This window comes from Sus scrofa, chromosome 1 (assembly GCF_054392235.1).
Source record: "Sus scrofa isolate SSC_HxYL_T2T_F1_AM1 chromosome 1, Sscrofa_HxYL_maternal_Yorkshire_Landrace_v2.0, whole genome shotgun sequence".
Classification (NCBI taxonomy): domain Eukaryota; kingdom Metazoa; phylum Chordata; class Mammalia; order Artiodactyla; family Suidae; genus Sus; species Sus scrofa.
The window spans coordinates 54,573,528-54,582,500 of NC_139383.1; the positions used below are offsets into that span (position 1 = coordinate 54,573,528).

The following is an 8,973-nucleotide window of genomic DNA, read 5'->3' on the forward strand; positions in this document are numbered from 1 at the left end:
AACTTGTTGTACCTTATGACTCCAGTTGGATCTAGGGCTGCAAGAACAGGAGCGATTTTTCATGAGAGGGATAAGTGGCAAGGGAAAAGGAAAAACTTTGTCTTGCAAGAGTGGAAAGTTAAGAAATTTGGGTTCCTGAGGGTTGTAGAACTTTCAGGGTCTACCCCTTTCCTCAAAGCAAATTAACTTGCCTGGGAGAGATCAGTGTTCCTATAATTGAGTACTCTTCCTTCCGGCATTGCAAGGGTACCATGCTTGCCTGTCTGCTTCCAAGGAATCTAAAATAAAGCATGTTAGCCCTTGTGTTCTCATACACACAGAACTTAACAGCCAGTTGTTTCAGTAGGCAAACTCAGGAACACCAGAATTTTATCAGGATCTTTCATAAACGCAAATACAAACCACCAAACACACAAAAAAATCAGAAGCACGGAAAGTGAAGCAATATTTCAATGTATCCTTTTAAGAAACTGATTATCTTTTTTTTTAATCTCCAGAATTCAAGAATGAGCAAGAGAGACCTTATATAAAATAAGAACCTACTCAAGAGCTGAAATTTAAAGTCAATATACGCCCTGGAAGAAGAAATAAGTGACAAAAAAGATAGAGCTAACAGGAACTGAAAAATGAAGTAAAATAAAGTACTGAGTGTGCTGTTTCCTTATGTTGTGAGGAAGAAACATTAAAATTGATCTAAGTAGAAGCTTAATTGTAGTCTGAATAATAAAGGTAATCAATTGAACCTAAAATAGTTCAGGAAAACGAGAGCAGGACAAGAGTAAGCCAAATTTCTCACAAAGGGTTTAAAAAATACTTCTTTAAGTAAGAGATCTAAGAGGTTAACTACAAGAACTAAAGACAGGAGTCATTCATCTCTGTTAATTGACTAGGGTGTGAGCAGAGAAGCAGACTTTCACATCCTGTGCTGTATCCTGTTTTCCAGGTACAAACCTTTTAAATTCTCTTTAAAGTACTATCAAGGGGGCTGTGGGATGGAAATCCTGTGAAAGTAGATTGTTATGATCATTAAAAAAAAGATATAAAAAAATAAAGTACTATCAAGGTAAGACAACAACTTAGCATATTTAAGCATAAATACCACCTTCATCCATCACTACTCAAACTAACAGATACATAAAGTGTAGTGAGAAAATGCTGTAAATCCAGAGCCTCCTGTCTCAGGTGGCTTAACTTGAACCATAACCAACTGAAAGGTATATACTGACTATTCATAAAAATGCAACGATTGCCTTATTTTAAAATATAGTTAAGTATGGATTACTCTTGGAAATAACTGTTTTAAGACATTATAGTTACCTAGCCGTCAAGCTTTTTCAAGCATCATTACACTTTTTAAAAAGGGCTCTACATAAACTTATACAAATGTTATGGACTCAAAACCAACTAGACTCATCAGCAAAATAAGAATTAAGTATCTTTCCTCATAAAGAAGTACAGAGTTTGTAGGTTGATAACGGTTTTGTCCAGCAGCTTGGAATAAAGATGAACATCAGCATAACGGAAAAATACTGGGCTGGGCTGTTTTAGTAACAGATATCAAAAAGCCTATAGGGGTTCCCATTGTGGCTCAGTGGTTAACGAATCCGACTAGGAACCATGAGGTTGCGGGTTCGATCCCTAGTCTTGCTAAGTGGGTTAAGGAGCCGGCATTGCCATGAGCTGTGTGTAGGTCGGAGACGTGGCTCGGACCCGGCGTTGTGGCTGTGGTGTAGGCTGGTGGCTACAGCTCTGACTGGACCTGTAGCCTGGGAACCTCCATATGCCATGGGTGCAGCCCTAGAAAAGACAAAAAAAAAAAAAAAAAAAAAAAAGTCTATAAATCCCACAGCCAACTGCTCTAAGGCTTTCTTGATGTCAGATAGAAAATTTAAATGTGGATCTTCATGATCTTAGTTTGCTTTAAACATTAGTATTTCATGTTATTTTAAAAATCTTGCCATGTAAACTAAGTGGCTCAAAAAATGCTTTTCATGTCGACATGCCACAAAGAAGCATAATTTAGCTAATAAACTAAACTGAAAACTCATTTGCACCAAACTAAAAACTATTTTGAACAGTATATAAATGCCTGCCTAGCACGATTAATTCAGATTTCCCTGCTCTGGTGGAGCTCCTCTTCTAGAAGGAGGCAAAAGAAACCATATTGAGAAGATATTAATAACTTTAAAGAACAAGGAGTAGTAGTAATTTAAATAGAGTGATCAAAAGACACTAAGCAGCAGGGATAAGGCAAAGAAACCACACATCTGCTCCTGGGCCCTTAACTGCTATTGCTGTCTTAAGTGCAAAATGAAATCTTCTGGAAACAAAGAGATCAACTAAGACTTAAGGTATAATTTTATCATAAAAGCTTTTCATCTGTTTTAGTTCTATTTATAATGAATCTGAAGTTAGGCGCAGTGCCTAGAGGAAATCACACCTGTCAATGTTGAAGGATTCCTAGGAATTCAATTTCTGCAAACTCATGTGAATTTTACTATTTCAAAAAAAAGCAAGAAAGATATTAAATTTTGCCAAAACTACACTGTGTATTACATGTCTGCAGAATCTAAAAATGTACTCCTCCAATTTTTAGAGATGGCTTTTGACATAGCTGCTCATTTCTGGTTTACCTCCAAGCTCATACCAAATATTAAGAAACAATTAGTACACACTTTTCTAATTTCTCGTTATTAAAGCAATTTAGAGGCCTAATTCCCGAGTCCTCCAATTAAAGCAACATTAACACCAACATATTAAAAATATTTTAAAAATGAAGTCATAAGGATTTTTTTTTCATGACATAAAACAGATGCACCCAGTTTAGTAATTTTATGTTCAAATGATGCAGTGCTGGCCTATTCTAGTTACCATAGAAAAAAAATCAGGACACAAGTTGAAATGCCAAATTGTTAGAAAAATGGCATGGTAACTCAAACCTCTTTATCTCATTTAAAACAGCACTATGGAATTCCCATGGTGGCTCAGTGGAAGCAAACCTGACTGGCATCCATGAGGATGCAGGTTCGACCCCTGGCCTCGCTCACTTGCTCAGGGGGTTAAGGATTCTGGCATTGCTGTGGTGTAGGCCAGCGACTACAGCTCCAATTTGACCCCTAGCCTGGGAACCTCCATATGCCATGGGTGCAGCCCTACAAAGACCAAAAAAAAAAATTTTAAATAAAAAAAAATCACAGCACTAGAGAGCCATACCTAGTGTGATGCTATTCGAACACTGTTTTGTCATGGTATGTTTCTACACCTGAAGACTGGAATTTAAAATCTCTAAAACATTTTCTAGAGATTTATTACTGTGAACATGCCCTAGTCATATTCTTAATCTGTGGTAGTTGCTTGTCCACATCAAAAACCTGTCCTCTCTTCCCTTGAAAAGTAACTGGCATCTCTTGCTCATAAACAAGAGATGCCAATCCCCTTAGGTTTCACAAAATTCTCTCCAAAAGAAGTTAGTACTTTCCTACCACACACACAAAAAAAATCCTTTCAGAATAGATTGGCCTAAAAAGCCAAAAAATAACTCAAATAGTGTCAGATTTAATTCCCTTCAGACTAGAACTTGTTTTAAACTACCTAAAGGTAAAAAATAAGATATTCGCTGAAGCTTGTTGTAAAGTTATTCTAAAATAACCTTCTCTTCATCCTATTGTGTTAATTTTTTTTTAGGAAGCTAACACTTAAAGACACTTATTTCCAAAATGGTTTATTAGGACTTCTCTCTCATGCAGAAAGTCTTATTCAGCAACCTTCATATCAACAAGAAAAAAAAGTACTGTCTGGCATCTGCATAGGAAGCCAGATAGGCAGTGTAAAGGTTTCCAAAAATCCCCCATTAGTTGTCTAAGAATTTTTCAGGTATAAAACTTCCATGACTGTTCTGAAATGACAAAGACTTTTTTCATTGTCATTAGTGTAAATTTTAGTAATCAAAACACAAACTAAACTCTGCACTAAGTAACCTAAAAAGATTTTTGGCTTGATGAAGTGGCCAAAGCTACCTCCCCCACCAAGAAATCCTAGAGCTGAACCAAAATCCCCTGAATGTATTTACAAGTTCCCCATTCTTTGATAATGATTTGTCAACTTAGCTTAATGACATACATTTTAAGCTGAATTCATCTCCCTAACCTCATTTGCAATGTCACTTAAATGTGCAACATTTTATTAAAATAGATCAGTTTTTGTTCACTCCCCTTCTCCTGAATTCTTTGCAACATCAATCACTCATTTCCAAACCTTCAGAGACAGTGATAGAGAATGGAACACTGAATAGTGGGGGGATGTCTCCAGAGCAGCAGAACCAAATTACCATTAATTTCTTCAGAGTCCACTGGCATTGTGTGACCACAACGTATTTCATCATTTAAATTAAGACCAACGCTATACATTTATTCTATATATCTCCCCATCATGTGCTTGAATTAGGGATATTGGGGAATTTGTTTTTACCATTGGCTAGTTACTTTGAATGTATGGATAATCAGAGGCGAAAGAGCTCTAAAGACTCCCCAGTGTCTAATTAAAAGCTGTTAAAATGAAAAACGATGAAATGGAGGACACCCACAATAATTCTTTGACTCCTGGAGATCCTAAGACATGCTACAAAAATAGGTCTTTATTCTTAGGAAAATATAGTCAGAGCTAGCTTCCTTATGCTATACATAAAATCTTAACATCAGAGGCAGTACAGATAGTACAGATAGTTTTTGAACTGATCTCCAAACAAGCACAAACCCACTACGTTGAAAAGAACAAGTAATTTGAGGTTTTTGGCAAAAGACAGTACTTCACACATCTAATCCAAATCAAAGAGCCTGCAGACAGTTTTCAGTGAGATGAAAGGAATGAAATAAATATAAATTCTAAGGATAAATAAACGTTAAGAGAATTTAAATAAGCTAACAGAACTATTTTTTTAAATAAAAATACTAGTCAGGTACAAGCTTTTGTTTCTCAATGCCAGACTTCTAAATGTTTATCAGACTACTGTTAATATCATTAAAAACCTAATCTTGACCAGGGCATTAGTTGTAATACTGTTTTGCACTCATAAAAAAGATTTCTTTCAACTGAATGCTCCTGGTTCTGAAAAATATTTTAGGGTTTATTACTGAAGGCAGACTGTGGTACTAATAAAACTTTTAAGTACTTTTTAAAAAAGTGACAGACCAAAAAGCCCGTCTACTAATTTGCCCACAGTTAAAAATGTCTTTTGAACATTGGTTTATAATTAGCATCTTAAGAAAAGTAGTGGCATGCCCTATTGAGTGGTATCACTGAGTAAATTAATACTACACTCTAAAACACCATCCCTACATCTGGTCATTTTATGAATTGTTACTTAATTTCTTTATTCATTCATTTTATACCCACCATTGAATTCCTGTGGTCAGACAGAACTTTTAAGATGTGCACCACTGGGGAGAAAATGACCATGGTGGGTATTTGGGACATTTTAAGAACCTGAGCAATCATTTACTCAAGGGGTTAGCTCCTTCACCTAAATGCATGAAATCCTTCTACTTTTAAATTTCTCCCCTTAAAACAGATTATATTATATTCTGCAATAACAAGGTGTTCATCTTTTTTTTTTTTTTTTTTTCTGTTTCTGATCAACACGGACTTTTGGCTTAGCAGTCAAAAAAAGCTGTCCTGAATGTGACAATTTTGCCCATCTACCATAATATTCACCCTATGTCTTTTCAAATAGCTATATATACAAGTGAATACCCAAGGTCACCCCATCAATCCATTCCTATGTCATAACTATTTTAGTATGAATGAAGTTGTTTGTATTTTGTTAAATAAGACTTGCAGTTAATTGGTAGATAAATTTCTCATGATGCTACAACAGCCATCATGAGTGTGCAACTGCTCTTTTGTGCTAAATCCCCCCTAACGTCTTAATCAGTCACAATGCTGAAAACTTTACACAAAAAGCATGTCTGGGAGAATATATGTAACACAATTTCTCACAAAGCAACTTTCTGAAAACTGATTAACTTAAGTGATGATCACTTTGATTGCCAAGTAGTCTGCAGAAACAAAATCTTGCGTCTGCTTTGGTTAGGTTAACTCAAGTTTTCTTTTTTAACAATCAGAATGCTTTAAGGATACATTTGTTCACCCCAAGGAAGGGACTTGACTCTTAGATTTAAGACCCATTCCTTGACAATATATACAAAATTTCTTTAACTTGTCATCTGTCCATTCTTTGAAGCTGTCAAAGCCAAGAACCCATAAACAAATCACAAATAGCAATAACCTACATTAGTTAACATTCCCCTTTTAACATGTTGACAATTTTACTAAAGGATTAGTTATTTTTGCATTTCCATTTCTCATATCCCATGACATTCCATAAAAATTGCATTATTGCTTTATAGGCCACACAACATTCAAAAGTATGTTTATATGCATTGCCTGTTTTCCTTGTTCTCTGATAAGAGTTTGATACTGATTTTTACTACAGAAAATTTAAGTTTGAAAATACCAGTTAGTATTTCTTCTCAGAACTTAATTGTTCACGTCACTAATCACTACATGCATATTTAGCTCTGATTATATTGCTCAAAAACTGCACCCATTATCAGAACAGTGCAAATGATTTAATTTTAAAATTATAATGGCTTAAATTCAAAGTTAGTCAAATGAACACTGTCAAGTAATTTCACTTGAGTGTGTATATATTTCATCACCACTGTTTACACTGCCCATCAATTCTTCACAATTTTTTAGTATCAGTTTTCCCTCCCAAATCCCAAACTAAGAATGCCAAATAGTCTTGGAAACCCAAAGCTCCATATTTTAATGTTTTCTTAAGAACACATTTGTGAACTCACAAAAATGTTCATCTTTCAACTTTGACAATGCAGTTCTCACATAAGTCAAACCAACCTGTTCTAAAATCCCAAAAATAATTCTGAGAATTAACTTAAACACCTTGACAGTGTCCCTTAAAAAGGGTATGACAGTAAAGTGCCCATAGGCATGGCAATGACCTCTTTGATGGGATCATTTAACTCCTTGGAACTGGTAAGTGCCAGCACCAAGGATTACACTGAGATTCAATTTTACTGAAGGCTACATTTAGTTTACCCACTTTCCACAACCTACTATACTCATTATATGTTAGAATGAAATGTAAATGTTTTGTGTAGCCCTCAAACTTACACTAAGATTTGAGAGAGATGTACTTTAAAAAAGCACGGGGTAATATATAAAATCAGTGGCAAAAAGTTTCATTAAGCACCAGGAACTAATTTTGTCACCCCATACTCATTTTGTTAAGTAAGTTTCAATAACCGGCAAGGCACATTTACATATATTCCAATGAATACTTATTGACAAATTTTAAATTACACTCTATGTCCCAGCTATCCCAGTAACTGACATACAACATACTAAAATGGTTTATTAAGATAACATAAAAAAACCAATTAATGTGAAACATACAGGCTATTGGCAACCACTATCTAAAATTATGTAAGTACAAATAAACATACCGAAATGTGTGCATTTCTAAGTTTTTAAACCAGAATATTTCTATACTAACACATTTATATTAATGACACATAAAAAAAATAAAAACTTTATTACAAAAATAAGTTACACTCGCCTCCAGCTTACAGTATAAAACAATTTTATTTGCAGGAATGCAAAATGATTGTTTGCCATGAGCATTTTGAACATATGACATGTCTAATTTTCTTGTTAAATTTGCATTTACTGGGGGAACTGGTGTGTATAAAACCTTAAGTATAATAAGCTCTGATCTTCATTGTGGTGCCTATTGGGTATGTGATATAACTGCAGTATCCCTTTGGGGAAGGGGAAAAGGATTTCTTTATACCAAGTCCTAATTAAACTGTAATTTCACTTTTGACTTTAAATTATCAATTTAGAACTTGGCAAAAAAATTTTTGAGGGTGATTCAATAGAGGATGCTTCACCACTGAACACTCACTGTCATCAAGGTGCTTTTAGAAAATTAAAAACATAGCACAAATGATTGTATTCTATTCTACAAGTTATCATGACCTGCATAAGAAATGGAAAGCTGATTCACATTTTTGCAGTGATCAGCAATAAGAAATGCACTAATGAAACATACTTTTTACCTAAAAAGCTAAACTACAGCCATATACTAATTTCTATGATTTATGAAAAAACTTCAAAATATCCAAATGTCAGGCTTTGCTGTACAATTGTCAGTTTTAGTCTGACTTTTTATAAAGGGACACTGCAGTATTTAGTACAAGTTCGGATGCACTTTTTTTGAACATCTGATGTCTTACAAAAGTAACATCTTGCTAAACTATTATACATCCAAATAACTACAATATCTGAAGAAGCAAGGCTGCTTTTTCAGCCACAAAATACGACAAAAGCAAGGCCTGTTATGATGGTCATGAGGAAGTCTTACAAGCCTCTGAAACTAAAGGCAACTAAGAATGTTACATTTGGTATATTAAAATCTTACCCTCATATCATTTAACAAGCCTTGCTTTTATCTACAAAGATTTTCTATGTACAGTACAGACAGGGTATAGTTCAATCCTCTGCTACTGAGGTAGTTAACCAACCCTTTAAAAAAGGTTCTGAAAAGAACCACTATCTGGAATGCCTGACTAACCAGCTCTGATGATTACACCTGAAACTGCATATCTGAACACAATTCAAAAGTGATTACTATAAAAAAGATATAGACAATCATGATTAACCTTGGTGAGCAGAAATAAAATTTAAGGATACCAACAATGGCATTCATCTATACCACTGCAATAAAATTTAAATGCACAAATTCAAGAGAATATTTCAGAAAACCACTGCTGGGATCCTTAATTTAAAAAAACAGGGGAAAAATCTACTTAGAGCAGATTTTTTAAAGAGAAGAACTTTATTCTTTATTAAGATACCATGCTAGAAGTTATGAAGAATTTCTGTTGGAACACA

The 8,973-nt window shown here is 34.6% G+C and overlaps 2 protein-coding genes across 15 annotated transcripts in view; both read right to left on the bottom strand.

The window, feature by feature from the left end:
* SNX14 (sorting nexin 14) overlaps positions 1–8,973 on the bottom strand; it is a 371,843-nt gene that overhangs the window by 97,050 nt on the left and 265,820 nt on the right. The gene's annotated exons all lie outside the window — the stretch shown is intronic.
* Positions 7,413–8,973, bottom strand: part of SYNCRIP (synaptotagmin binding cytoplasmic RNA interacting protein) — a 32,539-nt gene continuing 30,978 nt past the window's right edge. For 6 of the 11 annotated variants that reach the window (XM_084959518.1, XM_021089679.2, XM_084959531.1 and 3 more), the window contains one exon: positions 7,413–8,973. This exon is cut by the window's right edge. The gene's annotated coding sequence lies outside the window, so the exon portion shown is untranslated. The other 5 variants (XR_014805373.1, XR_014805404.1, XR_014805403.1 and 2 more) reach the window with 1 other exon arrangement.